Consider the following 17,435-nt stretch of genomic DNA (forward strand, 5'->3'; position numbering starts at 1 on the left):
TTCAAAATCATGTTTGCATTAGAAAAGATATTCATAGCAACTTACTCAACAATCTTGTATTCTTCATAGAATCCTGGCAGTGAATTTTCGGTACAACTATATTCTTCATATCCATCAATCCCAATCCTACTATGAAGCCATTGTGTTCCTATTGTCATCATCAACAAAATAAGAATCAAATACCTCTCATCATATGATGTATAATTAAATAATCTGAGATAAGAAATTCTTAATTTTATCAATCTCAAAATTCCTGAAGACTTCTAAATGGATCAGAATATAATGCCATTGATTGATTGCCATTAAAACAAGATGAATGAATATATAGTCTCACATGAACAGAAAGATACAATTATAAGTTGTGCCTCTACTGCTCTAAAAAAATATGATCATTACCTGAAGGAAGGTGCCCCATGGAAATAATTCTACCCCCAATCCAGGGAACCATTTTAACAATCTAATCACCACTTTTCAGTTTATTAGGGATTCCAAAAAGCTCTGCTCCCTTTGGTCCTAAAACCTCTTCAACATCTAGAATATGCTTAGAACTTTCTGCATTGAACAATGAGCAAAGAACATGACATTACTTAAAAGTTCACAATTGATATATAGGAATATTTGAAGTTTAGTATTCATCAGTAAATTTATTTCTGAAAAAATTGATTTAGTAACTATCCTATAAAAAGAGAAGAAAGAGAGATAATATTTTACATTTGCCACTTTAATAAGAGAATCCACTATAATATATAAGAAAGGAGGACTCCTAAAGGTCCAGCAACAACAGGTAAAATCTGTAACACACCTTGTACAGTGTAGCCGAGCAAGGCATGCCACACAGAGTGCCGGAGCACTTTATCTAATTTTATCATATTTTCTAAATACTCATTTTAGATTTAAATAGTCTTTGTGTAAAATTCACATCATTTTTTGTTATTATTTCAAACTTTGATAAAACTGAGTTTGCGCAATTTTTAACGAAAATCGTGAGTGCAGTGTAATTTGGACAAGCGGTTCTTATACACTGTCAAAAACAATTTTTATATAATATTCCAATTTCTCATACTCAATATTTCTCAACATAGTCTCAAAATTACTCAGAAATTCTCAACAGATTATTAAAATCTCAATAATTTAGTCACATTAATTCCACAGTCTCATACAGTCCATAATAATCTCAAATACATAAAAAAATATTCAATATTATTTAATTACAAAATATACAAATATTACATAAACTTTAAGTTTCATAATTTTACAAAGTACGTGGCAAAACCCCAAAACTGCTACAAAATACAGAATACAAAATCCACCTAATGTCCTACAATGTATGCAATGTAGTGCAGGTGACTCTGGACTCCTGGAGATCTGCCTAATCACTTGGCACGTAGTGCTGGGCTCCCAGTGTGTCTGTGCATAGTACTACAGCGTAGTAAGCGGCGCTAAATAATACTACTTAGTGGTTCCAATATAAAATAGAAATAAACTAAAATAGAATAAAATAAATGTTTATGCAATTTTATTGTCAATAGCACTTCTAATTTCATTCATCAAGTCTCAAATTGGTCAATTCCCATCAGTTTACACAAGTCCTCAATAATCAATACAGAACCCTAATTCACAAAGTCAAGGTTAATAATATATACTTGCAAACAATTAGTTAATACATGAAATTTCAACTAACAACTTACCATACACTTCCACTAATCTATCAACACCATAATTCAACATTAGAATTCATGGAATTACCAATCCCTTAAGTACCTCAAGGCTACCACATTTAAGCTCAATTGTCCGAAGTCTTTAATAATTGTTCAAAGCCCTAATTCAATTTTCATTTCAAACACACACATGCCAATAAACTCTAATACATTTATTTACTTAAATCAACATGCCTAATCATCATTTACATGTAAAGTAAACTCGATAGTCTTCCATGGCTGCCAAATTTGAGCCCATCAAATACTCATCCAATTCTCCTAATTTCTCAACAATTCAACTCATCATAACCTTAATTCAAAGTTTAACTAAGCAAGGAAGGAAAATTGGAAACTACCCTTTTTTTTGAGCTTTATGAAACCTCACCAAATCTCCTCCTTTTTGCCTATCTACTTCCCAAGATGTGTGGAACAAGTTTAATGAAGAGAATTTATGGTTTTATGTTGAAAATGGGAGAGAATTAAGCTTTGCATGGAAAATTTTCCATGAAGAATTGGGAGTGATCAATCGGCCATTGTTGGAAGCTTGAAGAAAATGAGTTAGTGGAGAAATCTACCTTAACATGTGTATTTATACCCCCACTAATAATGGTAATATTATTATAATAATCAAGTTTTAATTGTTCTAATTATACCCCCTTTATTTCCCTTAATTACATTACATATATAATTTCATTTTTCATGTGATTTTCAAAATTTAACACCACTTATTTTTAATAGACATTTAGGTCAAAAGTCAACTCTATGTGTCAAATGACCAAAATGCCCCTCTTGAGTTGTATTTCAAATTTTTCGGTAACACCGATTAAATTCCTGATCTGGCGTTTTCTTAAATTTTCGTTTTTATTTGTACCAATTAACTAAATTTCCTTTGACATTTTTAATGTCATTTATACCTGAGTAGACCTTTAATTAGGTCTCAAAAATTATTTTCTAGGGTTCCCCGCTGTCTTGAGGTCGACAATTGTCTTCGTCGTAACTTCATAGTGCGGTCACCCATCACTACGGTTCCGGCTCGTTTAACCTAGTTACATTTCATCTCCTTTATTTTTTCTTAATTTTTCTTGTATTTTCTTATCATTTATTCCATCATTTTATGCTGCTCACTATCATTTAAATGTAGTTTCAGACATTCTGACTTGTCCGGATAGCCATGAGTTTATAATGTATAAAACAAAAACTAACGTCTATTACAAAATATAAAATACAAAATACAAAAGAAACCCTAATAGTCCTACCAAGATGTCTGATAGTGGAGATGACACTTTGAACTCTATGCGGTCGGGGCGCTCACCCGGTTTGAGTCTGTGGGCTCTCTATCGGTGTCTTCAGTACCTACCCATGGCAAACAGTGATGCGCTAAGCAATACAGCTTAGTGGTGCTAATATAAAATAAAAATAAACTGAAATAATTAAATATGCAGGTCTCTTGTTGATATTTTATGCAAACAGAAATTTTGTTAAATAATAATAATATTATTATTAATTTGGTACTTTTTATGTTCATTATTTGACAATAATTTATTAAAACTTAATTTAGTTGCCCAAGTAACCTATGCAAATTAACCAGAATGGATAAATGAGTAAACTGGCACTGGGTATCAAGTACCTCGGGCCATCACACCATCGATCACAAAGTGTCTCCAGGTATGCAATAAAACAGCTAATAAGCCGTAATAAGCATCGGGCACAAGGCCAAGTAAAATCAAGAGTATCAGAATGGCCAAAAGCCATAGTATTGCAGAATGGCCACAAGAGCCATAAATCACAGAATGGCATGATGTCATATGCAGCATGATGTCATATGTAGTACTGCTATCGGAACTCTATTGAAATGCCAACCTATCCAAACCAATCATACTAAGCATACTAGGGCATGTTACAAAGTTAACTGTGTAATTCTTTGTATTTGATATTTACTAGTTACTATTCACTTTACTAGTTAACCAAAATGTTGACTTTTTCATAAACAATAGGTATGTTAGTTCTAATAACACCAACATACCACATTTTGAACATTATATGTGTTGGCATTGGTTGCCAAATTCAATTCTAAGCCCAATCGACATTATCTCAAATTCTCAGTTTTGGGTCACCTAAGTTCACTGTTTCATTAGATCTTTCTACAGTAAAAATTTAGCTATACTCTCTTCATCAAAGTTATTCCTTATTGTGTCTACTTTAATTTTATTTTTGAATCACTCCATTTGGAGTTTTGTAGCTCATGTTATGCCATTTTTCCCATGGCTGGCCAAATTTGATTCTGGCAGTTTTGGTGTCCTAATTTTGGCTAGCAATTCAAGTGGGTTATGGCCAGAATTTGGGTTTATTTTCCCCATGAAAGTTTTCTAAATTGTCTAAGCTTTCCATTGACATAAAAACAGGTTAATTGGACATTTCTACCTTTGAGTTATGACCATTTGAACAAACACTATTCATTTGATCATTTTCGGGGCGACATGTTGGTTACCCAGTTGAGGCAATTTTTAGGTCAACTTAAATTGGTTTTTGGGCAGGGTTTCTTCACCAAAAATGTGATATTATGTGTCAAATTTCACCTCCAATTGGTCTTGCACCACTTGGAGCTACCTAAGTCGATTAAGGCTGCCCAAACCTACTAGACTCAAGTCGAAGTGCAGCACAATTGGGACATCACCTAATTCACATTCCAATGCCACAAATCATTCTAAATTATGGTCAATTCACCTTAAATGGTTACTAATTGACCATTAGAACACCAATCAACCCTCATGGCATAAAATCCCCAATTTAGTCACAAACCCGAATTAATCCAATTCTTAATCTCATACAAACTCATAAAATTTCAATTCTAATTCATATATACACATCCATTAACATTAATATACAAACTTAATTTCAACTAAACCATCAAAACCCTAACCCTCTCTTGGCTTTTGAAAATTGACCCTTCAATTGTTCATCACCTTCTTTCAATTTCATAAGAATTTAACTTAATTCACTTCACTAGCAAGGGTTAAAGAAAGGAAATAACTTGAATATGGCACTAACCTCTCTTGAGTCCCAACTTGAGCTTGCCAATCTTCAAGTTTTCGTCAAATTTTTGCTTCCTTAAGCTTGCCCAAGGTGCAAGGATAATTTTTATTAAAAGGAATAAGGGGTTTTAAGGTGTAACCAAATGGGAGATGAAGCTTTAATGGGATAACAATGGTGGAACTCTCTCTCTCTCTCTCTCTATGGTTCGACCAAGAAGGTGAAGAGGGTGGCTGATGGCTTTTTTTTCAAGTTTGACTTGTTTTCTTCTTTTTAATAAAGTTTAAATATGCTTGTTAAGCTTTGATTAGCTAACACATTTTTATTGCATCATGCTTGCAAGTGCATGATGTCAGAATTAGGTTTTTAATTTCATTTTCTTTTCTTTCCTTTTCTACTCATTTTTAATTAAATTTTTAACAATATTTTTTCATATTTTATTTCATAAAATTCACTTACTTAAATGGACAAGTTGGTCAAAAATTGTCTCCAAAGGTGAAATTACCAAAATGCCCTTCGTTTAGCTTAACAAGCTAAAATTATGCATCTGGAATTGATTTAATTTTTCTTGTGGTTTCTTAGCAATCTATTGTCATCGAAACCTCCATAATCCTTCCCTGGAGTCCCAAAAATTATTTCATAGGGTTCCCCACAGGTTTAGGATTGCTAGCTGTCCTCACAGTAGCTTCCCGTTAGGGTCACCCATTGCCGGAGCTACGGCTCATTTAACCCTAGTGCATTTCATTTCTAAAATTTTTCCTTAATTTTTCTTACTATTATTTGGTTATTTATGACTCCTCACCTAGTCTAAATATAGTTCCGGACATCTTTGGCTATCCGGACGGCATTAGTCACGAAACGATCAAATGTCTGAACTAGCTAAAGTGAGGGTGTTCTGACTCTTCCCCTCGATTAAAATTTCATCCTCTAAATTTACCTGATGCAAACAGTTGAGGGAACTGTTGCCTCATTATCTCTTCACTTTCCTAGGTTGCCTCCTCAATGTTGTGGTATCTCCAAAGCACTTTCACCAATGGGATCTGCTTGTTCCATAGTTCTTTCACTTCCCAAGCTAGAATCCTTATCGATTCCTCTTCATATGTCAAATCCGATTGTATTTCTATTTCTTCCATGGAGATGACATGTGAAGGATCTGATTGTAACTTTTGGCATGGATACATGAAACACATTGTGGATCTTGTCTAGCTCGGTGGTAAAGCTAGCGATAAGCCCTTTGGACTCACATGTTCAATAATTTCATATGGGCCAATGAACCTAGGGCTTAACTTACCCTTTCTCCCGAACCTCAGTACTTTCTTCCATGGTAATACTTTGAGGAACACCTTGTCATCAACTTCATATTCAATGTCCTTTCTCTTTAAGTCGGCATAAGATTTCTATTGGTTTGAGGCAACTTTCAAGTTGGCTTTTATCAGTTTCACCTTCTCCTTTGTCTGTTTGACCAGGTCTGGTCCCACGAGCTTATCTTCACCCAACTCAGTGCAACACATTGGTGTTCTACACTTCCTCCCATACAATGCTTCATAAGGAGCCATTTGTATGCTAGCTTGATAGCTATTGTTGTATGTGAATTCTGCCAGTGGGAGTTATCTATCTCAACTTCCCTCAAACTCAATAACAACTCCTTAGCATATCCTCAAGGACCTATCACATATTGCATGTCACACCCTACCCCTCCGTAAGGCATAACATGATCCCATAGTATGCCTAATGAATTACCAACTTCATCTACTGATAACCCATTAAATACACTACAAGGGATTTTAAACCTTTTCTTACTTCTTTTTACAGTGGTGAGCACTATTTACAGGTGTTAAAAATTTTTAACTGAAGTGAAACCAGATAATACATTTAAAGAATTAATAATTTCTGTAAAAATTTTGGCAGAGTGCCATCTGTATTTTGAATAAAATAGTTCTTCAAAAACCTATAAAAAGCACTTCCAATAAGTTTGTTCAATCCCCAAACTCCAATATCCAATCAACACAATAAGTTTCTCAACATTTGTCAACTCAAATCCATAATAATTTTCCAATGTTTTCAAAAGCTGAGATAAAAGAAATATACATCATAATATTTTTACAAGCCAAGATAATTTATAATTTTAATATACAATTTTAATGTACAATTTTAAGTTACAACTGCTCAAAACCAAGAACAATATATATATACAGTGAACATACATTACAATACAAAATGCAAAATATAGTATACTCAATATACCTGATGAACTCTCAATGAAGCACTAGCAGCCTAGTCTGCTGCCCTGTCAGTTTGTCTGCCTGCGACAGCAATGAAAAGCTATCGCTAAGCCAATGTCTCAGTGGTGCACAACATTAACAAAATGCAACTTTAAGTCACAAATCATAAGTCATATAAATAATGGATACTTAAAACCATAGTTAAATTGAAAGACAGTGAATGTCATAAAGAATTTAAACTTCATTTCACAATATCACAATAAATATCAATAAATCATACACACAGCTCAATCATTTTCCAAAGTCCAATTCGTCCCAAAAGCCAATGGCTAGTGAGGAATAACATAGCTAGCTAATAATAATATGAGTACTCATTCTATTCGTCCTCAACAGGCACACACCTCAACACTTTACGCGGAGAGAATTCAAAGTCAATTCATCTCACTAGACAAGCTAGCGAGGAATTCAATCAATATACATGATAGCTGTGGTTTCAAACCAATTGCAATATTTTCAAACAATAAGTATCCATCAAATTTCCATTCAAACAATTTTTCACAATTCAAAACAATAACATACAAAATTCTCATAATTTATTTCAATTGAAAAGTCAAAAGAAATAACTTTTGTGCACAAACCTCTGATAAATGTCTCTTGGCTTTGACTCAGTGTTTCCTTCCCCTTCCATGAGTCTTTGCTAACTGAAACACACAATTTGAAGTGTTTCATTACTCATTTAAACTGTCTCTAACAATAAGGCTTAATGATTAATTTATTGAATTCTATTATTTTCCTTAGTCAACCTAAAATGTTGACCCTCGATACACTCTAGGCGAATTAAGTTTAATGTTACCAATATGTCACATTTTATGGCCTTTTATTATTGGTACATGTTACCAAATTCACTTTCAAGTATATTGCATTTTATTGCAATTTGCCAGATTTCGGTATACTAATTTGACCTAGCTAGATGACCTAGTTTCCTCGATTTTCGAGTTTAGGTCCAAACTACAAACTTGTAGGTCGATGTCGTATTGCATGTGGGGCAAAATTTCAGGTCATTCTGAGTTGTGTAGACCAAGTTATGGTCAATCTACCAATGCTGGACAGAATGTACCAAAATGGTAATTTTAGGTCATTTTTAGGTCACTTTTGGTTCGGCCAGTTTTTGGACTTGAACTTGTGCAAGCTATGGTTCTGGCCATTTCTCGGCTTTGGTATCTTCATAAGAATTGTAGATATATGTCTCAACTATTCATGGTAAAAATTTTAGGTCATTTGGACCTGTTTTGAGTGAGTTATGGTCAAAACACTAACTACTGCCCAAATGGTCAATTTTCAAGCTTTCAAAGCACTAATCCGGTTGGTCATTTTCAAGTCACCTTCTAAGCAGAATTTTAGTAAGCTTCCTTCATGAAAGTTGGCACATTTTGTGCCTAGTTTCACCTCTAATTGGTCTCATAACAATTGGAGCCACACACTTAAGGTTCTAAGCCAAAACATACACTGCCCTATTACAATTTGTTCATCCTTTACCAATTACACATCCAACATTTACCAAATTAATTCTTTCATGCCAATTCTGGTTTGTACCATAACATTAACACACTTTACTTCACATTTTTTGTCATTTTGGCAGCTTATAACCACTCTCCACATACACATTATAACTCAGAATTTTTCCAAGTCTAATTACAACAATTAACCACATGACATACCTCATTTACATGTCCAAATTCAAACCATTATACACATATCCAAATTCAAACAATTATTCATATACACATGCTGCCATCAATGATAACATAATTCAACAATATTTCATGAACTCAAATACTTCAATCTTCTTCATGAGGCTGCCACAAGTTTACACATACCCATCAATTTCCATTTTCACTTTTCAAGCTTCCAAATCAAACCTTACACATGGAATTCAACTACAATACAATCAAACATTTAAATCATCATTCCAACCACTATTTACATGCAAGAATAAGCTATTCATATTGAAGTTCCATGGATGCCAAAATGTACATCTCCATTAATTCATCAAACTTCAAAAATTCTTCCATAAATCAATTACCCACAACCTTGGTTACACTTTTAATGAAACAAGAATTGAAAACACTCACTTACCTAAACTTGAGCTTGATAAAACCTTGAAATTTTCTCTCCTTTTTGTTGCCTATATGTTTCCCAAGATGTGTAGGCAAAATTTAGTGAAGGAAAATGCAAGGATCATGGCTTGAAGATGGAAGAGTGGAGCTTGCATGTAATTCGACCATGGAGGTTTCCTTTACCAAGGTTTCGGTTGGTTTTGCAAAGTGAGGAAGATGAAGGCATATTCTGTCCATATGTTGATTAAATATCCACTTAAGTGGAGTTAGTGGAGCACTAATAAGATTAAAAGTATTTTTTTATGTTAAACTTTCTAATTTTCCACATTTTCCTCCTATCTTTTGCTATTTAGATTATGTACCACTATTTTAATTTTTCATGATATTTTCCAAGTGTAATATCATTTATTTTTAATGGAAATTTAGGTCAAAAGATAACTCGGGGTGTCAAATGACCACAATGCCCCTATTCGGGTTACATTCCTGATTTTTTGGTAACACCGAGTTTTGTCGTTTTCTCGATTTCTCGTCTTTCTTTGTATTAATTATTTAATTTTTCTTTGATATTTCTAATGACATTTATACTTCAATAAGTCTTTAATTATGTAATATTTTCTAGGGTTTCCCACGGTCCAGGGCTAGTCAACGGTCCACGCCGCAACTTCCCGGTGCGGTCACCCATCGCTATGGTTCTCGGCTCATTTAACTTGGTTACATTTTATTGCTATTATTTTTTCTTTATTTTTTTGTATTTTCTTTTCTTGTATTTCATTATTTTATGTCTCCTCATTAATATTTAAGTGTAGTTCTAGGCTTTCTAGCTATCCGGACAACACTGATCACCGGAACAGTAGAACGCACTACCGAACATAGGGGTGTTACATTGCATGTTATTATTATCATTTCAATTCAATATTTGTACTAATTTAATAGGCTTCAATGTTTATCTGGATTACTCATTCTGACTGTCCATCCATTTAAGGACGAAAAGCCATGCTAAAATAGAGTTGTGTGCCCAAGACTTCTTGCAACTTCTTCCAAAATCTGGATGTGAACCTTGGGTCTTTATCAGATATGAAGGAAAGTGGGATTCCATGCAGTCTAACTATCTCACTGATATACAATTCTGCTAACTTCTCTAGTGAGTAGTTAGTTCTGACTGGCAGAAAATGTGCTTACTTGATCAACCTGTCCACCATCACCTATATTGCATCATGTTTCTTCTGGGTGAGAGGTAGACCACTGACAAAATCCATAGTGACCCAGTCCCATTTCCATTCAGGTATGTTTATAGGCTGTAACAAACCCGATGAAACTTGATGTTCTGCCTTGACTTACTGACATGTCAAGCATCTAGTTACATAGCCAGCTATATCCTTCTTCATATCAGGCCACCAGTAGTGAGGCTTCAGATCATGGTACATTTTTGTGCTTTCTGGGTGCATAGCATAAACACTGCTGTGTGTTTCTTTCAGAATACTGGTCTTCAATCCCCCATCATCTGGTACACACACTCTTCCCTTATAGTACAAGCACCCATTCTCTTTTATTTCATACTCATTCTCCTTTTCTTTTGTGATCTTACCCATAACAGCTATTAGTTTCTCATCTACCTTCTGCCCATCTTGTATTTGTTGTAACAAATTTGGCTTCACTTGCAACTCAGCCAAAATAGCTCCATCATAAGCTAAGCATAAACAAGCATTCAAAGACCTCAAAGCTGCAATGGACTTTCTGCTCAAAGCATCAGTAACTACGTTTGCCTTCCCAGGGTGGTAGTCAATTAAATAATCATAATCCTTCAGGAACTCAATCCATCTTCTTTTTCTAAGGTTGAGCTCCTTCTTGGTTGGTAAATATTTCAGACTTTTGTGGTCTATGTATATGTAGCACTTTTCACCATACAAGTAGTGCCTCCATATCTTCAGTGCGAAAATGATTCCTGCTAGTTCAAGATCATGGGTAGGGTAGCTCTTTTCATGTGGCCTTAGTTGTCTAGAAGCATAGGCGACCACTTATGTGAGGCATCACCGTAGACCACGAAGTCCTTTCCCAACATTGGCTATGTCAACACTGGTGCCTCTGTCAACATAGCCTTCAACCTTTCAAAACTGGCTTGACTCTTATCATTCCAATCAAATTTCACATTCTTGTATAGTAACTTGGTCAGTGGAGCAGCTATCAGAGAAAACCCCTTCACAAACCTTATGTAATACCCAACTAGCTCTAAGAAACTTCTGACTTCAGTTGCATTTCTGGGAGGTTTCCATTCCATCACTGCTTCAATCTTCTTGGGATCTACTCTAATCCCATCAGCTGATACTATGTGTCCAAGAAATGCAATCTCACTCAACCAGAATTCACACTTGAATAACTTAGCATACAACTTCTTTTCTGTTAAGGTCTGCAGAACAATCCTCAAATGCTCATCATGTTCTACTTTATCCTTGGAATACACCAGGATATCATTAATGAAGACCACTACAAACCGATCTAGGTATGGATGGAAGATGCGGTTCATAAGATCCATGAAAGCTGCTGGTGCATTAGTTAAACTAAACAGCATCACCAGAAATTCATAGTGCCCATACCGAGTCCTGAATGCAGTCTTATGCATATATGTATCCTTTACCCTCAGCTAATGATACCCTGATCTGATATCAATTTTAGAAAATATGCCTGCTCCCTTCAATTGATCAAACAGATCATCAATTCTAGGTAATGGATACTTGTTTTTCACAGTCACTTTGTTCAACTGCCGGTAATCAATACATAGCCTCAAAGTCTCATCCTTCTTCTTTACAAACAGCACCGAAGCTCCCCACGGTGACACACTGGGGCGTATAAACCCCTTATCCAGTAATTCTTGCAACTGGATTTTTAGCTCCTTCAATTCAGTGGGTGCCATCCTATAAGGAGCAATTGAGATCGGAGCTGTACCCGGCATTATCTCAATGGCAAATTTAACTTCCCTTTCTGGTGGCAAACTAGGCAATTCTTCAGGAAATACCTCAGAGAACTCACCTACTATGGGTATGTTAGACAGTTCAAGCTTAGCCTGCCTAGTATTAACCACATGTGCCAAATAGGCTTTACAGCCTTTTCTCATCAATTTGTGAGCAACAGTGGCTGAGATGACATTGGACAAAAAGTCTGTCCTTTCACCCACAATTGTTATTTCTTCATTCTTAGAAATTTTCAGAGAAATCCTCTTTAGTTTACAATCAACTATTGCCTGATAACGTGACAACCAATCCATTCCCAAATCACATTGAATTCGTGGAAAGGTAATTCAATTAAGTCTGCCAAGAACTCATACTCCTGAATCCTCAATGGGCAACCTTTATACACCTTATTCACTACCATGCTGTGGCCTAGTGGATTAGTGACTAGAATATCTTGGTCACTTTCCTCTACTTGTATCCCCCTTTCTACGGGTAGCTTAATGCAGATATATGAATGGGTGGATCCTAAATCTACCAATGCATACACAGATGTGTTGTAGAGGGAGAACATACCCCTGATGATATCTGGAGCATCCTGCTCCTTTCGAGCCCTCGTGGTATAGGCTATGGCTGGTACTCTAGCCTCTAGTCTCTCTACTGACTCTGATGCAGGCCTCTATGAAGTATCGACTACCTCAGCCTTACCCGGCTTTCTACCCCTTAGAGCTGCAGGGGCGGTGCGTCGGTGATCTGGAGCAAATGTAGATCCTATAGGGGCAATCTCTGATATAAAGATCTGTGGACCGGCACCGAAAGCATCCTCTAGTTACTCTCCAACACTCGCCACTGTGCCACTTCAGACAATGTGGGCACACGGTAGAGGCTGTAAGGGCTAGTCCCCTATACACTATCCCTGGAGAGCTACCTACTGATGGTGTGGACTGACCTCTCCTAGGTGTAAACTGTGGCCTAGACCTCTGTGACTGACCCTGACCTGGTGCCCGTCTAAGACTCTGAGTAGGAGGACCTCTAAACCTCTTACTGGGTGCAGAAGATGAACTGGTCTGACCCGGACCTCTCTTCTACTATCTATCCCTTCTACTCTGCTCATTAATTCTAACTTTTTCAACCTTTAGTATAGTTTCAACTAACTTTGCAAAGTCTGTAATCCCCAAGGCTGTAACCATTAATTTGATATTGTCGTTCAGCCCTTCTTTAAATCGCCTACACCTCTCAACCTTATTAGGGACTATTTCTCTTCCATAGCGGCTTAATCTGATGAATTCTCTCTCATACTCTACCACTGACAACTTTCTCTGCTGTAAACTGATGAATTCTCTTCCTCTCTCTTCTAAATACACACTGCCCACATACTTCTTTTGAAATTCTGCAAGAAAGAAGTTCCATGTCACCTGATCTGGCTGCACCTCACTGGATACTGTGTCCCACCACTAATATGCATCATCTTGGAGCAGGGACACAACGCCCTCCAGGTTCTGCTCTGGGGTGCAGTGGAGTTGCTTCAGTACCCTTCCGGTTCTATCTAACCAGTTCTTAGCTACCACTGGTTCATCTTATTTCTTACCCAGGAAATCCACAGCTCCAAACTTTCTGATCTTTTCCAGATAAGATTTCTGCTATGGAGGTGGTGTTCTGTCATTTGCTGAAACATGGCCTGTGGAGCGTGCGGGCACTTAGTGCTTGGTGGAGCGGGTTTCCCCGCCTCCGGGGCCAGCGGGTGGAGCATGACTCTCTACCTCTTCCTCAACTGCTCTCTGCGAAGTTGGGTCCATATCCTAACCAAAATAACCAAAACAAATAGATCTGTATTAGTTTCACCTCAACTCTTATAAATACAATGCATAGTATGGACTCTATCTAGACCTAGAAATGCCTAAACCGTGCTCTGATACCACTAAATGTGACACCTCTCACCCGTCTATAGTGTGACATACCTTGCTCGGCTATACTGTAAACGGATGAGGGGTGTCACAAGATTACTTTTTATGAATAATGATATATTTTTATTATATATATGTTAACTAATTTGTTTCTTCTGCTACTTCCACATTATTTATTTTTTTATATAACTTTCTATTACTTTTTATATACGCTATTACTTTTTATTAATTTTAATATTAGTTTAATTGATTATATAAATAAAAGATTTATTAATTTAAGAATTTTTTAGTTGAATCATATTTTATAAAAATTATATGTTATTTTATTAACATGTAATCTTAAATTAATTATAAAATTAAATGTAATATAATAAAAAATACAATAATAAGTTTTAAAAATATAAATGGATGAAGATATTTAAAAATTAAAGTAAAGTAAAAATAAATGTAAGTTCTCACATATATTATGCAAAAACATGATTAGATTTTCTTGTAGCCTTATGCTGAAAATTAACAATCTAATTAAGATTTATTAATAAATTAAAAAATAAAAAACATGTTCATGTGCATAAGGAAATTAGTAAATTATAATTAATTTAAATTTAAACTAAGTAGATCTAAGGAAATTAAAATATCATACTACCACATATAAAATGCACTTTTTTATGTAAAAATGATATTAATAATTCCAAATATTATTGGACATATCACTATTAAAAATAAAAGAAATAGGAAGATCAATATATCTTAGCCTATGTAAATATATTGAATTTGTAAAGATATTATTTGATATTAGTAATAAGAACAAAATTATAGTGATCGCATTCACATATAACTACCCTCTTATGATACTTGTGACATACAAAATAATACGTCTATTACTAATTTCTTTTTTTTTTTTTAAAAAGCTACAAAATTAAAATAAGTAAAATGTTTGTCACTGAATAGGATTAGAATTTTATATCTATTGATATAAATAAAAAAAATTATTACTTAAATAGTTAATTTTTAATAATAGTTTTATAATTATGTGTACTAAATAGTTACTTTTTTAATAGTAATTTTATAATAATATAATAAGTATGTAAATATTTAGAATATTAAAAAAATAAATTAGTGAAAATTAAATTCAGTGTTTAAAGTTGTTTATTATTTATATTAGAATAGACTAACTAACTTTTAATGAATTAATAAGATTATAGAATTAAGAAGATATAATCATAATATGGTTTTTGGTATAAGTAGAATTACTACTAAAATAATTTTAATTTATATCAATGATAGTAATATTAGCAATTAAAATTATTTATAGATTTAATGATACATAAATCGTCGCTAAAAATTATTAGTGATGATTTTGTGTAGAATAATTTCCTCATTGCTGAAAGTATCAATGAGCATATGTAATCCTTAAAATTATTAGTAACAAATTTGTATATCATAACTTCTCATTGTTGAAAGTATTAGTGACGGATATGTTATCACTAAAGGTCATTAGTGATGAATTTTTCTGTATTATTTAAGGTATTAGTGACATACATACATTTGTCACAATAGATATATTTTTATTGGTATTTTCATAAATAATATAAGTCATAAAGGTGATCTTGAGTAATCCTAATATTCCCCCCTTCATACATATACATATATTCTAGGTAATGTATGTACGCAGGGTATATTGAATAATTTCTCAAAATTAAGAATAATCTAATAATGAGACTATAGCCTTATTTAATTGGGGATAACTTGGTTAACAAACTTCAAGTGCTCAGGAAAGTGCAAAAATCAATATTATTTCATTAGTATTTTATCTCAACTTGTTGCGAAGTCAAGGAAGCAATTTCTATACCCAACCAATTACTGGTTGAATATAAATTTTTTCTAAAATTCTTGTAGTGTAATGCCCTTTGCTTTGTCAGTGTAAATGTGTCAAATTATTCATCCATTATAAAATAGTGCTAATGGGTAAGGCTATGCATGGTTTTTAGGTCCCCCACCAAAAACTAATTTTATACATATTTTTCTATGATTTTTTAGAATGTATTATATATTTGCAATATAATTATATATTTATACGACTATATATATATGCTTAATTCTTAGATTTATATTTATTTTATAGTTAAAGATTACATAATTAAAAAATAGCTAAAAAGTATATTATATGATATACGTGTACTACTATATTATATATAACTAAGCCTTAATCTCAAATATTATATAATTTGCATAATTCTAAAATAGATGTGGATCATATAGTTAAAGATTATAAATTTAAAAATAGCTAAAAAGTATGTTAAATAATATATTGTGTATTAATAACCAAACTAATTTTAGAGCTTAAGTGCCTGTTTGGCATTGCATTTGGGGGACCGAAATCGCTTTTATGAATAAAAGCATCATTTTAGATACTATTAAAAAAATAGTTTGGAACAGGCTATTTTATTATTTTAATGTTTTTATAATTGAAACTTATCAAATTTGATTTTAAATTATTTTTTAATACTCTCAAATTAATATATTTAAAAAAGTGATTTTCTCAACGGTAGTTCCAATAGCAATATCAAATACGTCCTAAATGCAAATTCATGTATAATTTTTTATAAAAAAAAAAGCATAAAATTGTTTTAAGAATCAAAACTGTACAAAATAGATCTGAAACTAAAGAATCGATAACTAAATTGAATTGAAACCGAAATATTAATGAATTGAACCAAAAAACCATACCGAATTTTAGTTTGGCTCCGGTTGCAAGGTAAAGCTTGAACTGGAACCGAAACAGTACACCCCTACTAATGGGTATTAAATTAAATGAACAAAAATAAACTAATAAATAGGTGTTGCCACTACTACTACTAATCTATCACCAAATGCATAAATGGGTAGACTGGAGTTTGTTTGGGTTACATTGATATAGGTATCCATACAAATTTTAAATGGAAAATAAATAGTTAGACCGGATATTTACACTCCAACCTATAACTACCTAATCCACCCATATACCACTTTTATAGTAGGCCACCTAATACACAACCCCCCCCCCCCCTAAACTCCCTCTCTCTCTCTCTCTCTCTCTCTCTCTCCACCTTCTCTTCTTTGTTTCCTCTACTACCCAACCATTGCACATCCCTTTTGTCTTTGCGAGTAAAAACTATTATGGCTATTACAACAAAGATAGAGCCATTTCATTGCGATTACAAATACCCAATTCCAAAACAAGAAATATTGTATCAGAAGGCAAAAATTTTGATACACAATGGCCAAAAGATTATTGATTGGCCATAGTTTAGACAGCTTGCTTACAAAGCTAGTGCTACTACTAGACCCATAAAACCCCATTCAATAGCACTTTCAAGGTTTTGCTCACAAACACCCTTATTCTAAATAGAACTTTGAGAAATAGCAAGGGAAAGCAAATGTTCCATACAAACAGCATTTCATGAGCTTAAAGGTTGCGCACATAGCTTTATAAGCTACTAAACTTACTATAGGCCTGCAATTAGTTGTCTCTTGAAGTTTACGA

Source organism: Hevea brasiliensis, chromosome 15 (genome assembly GCF_030052815.1).
Source record: "Hevea brasiliensis isolate MT/VB/25A 57/8 chromosome 15, ASM3005281v1, whole genome shotgun sequence".
Classification (NCBI taxonomy): Eukaryota; Viridiplantae; Streptophyta; class Magnoliopsida; order Malpighiales; family Euphorbiaceae; genus Hevea; species Hevea brasiliensis.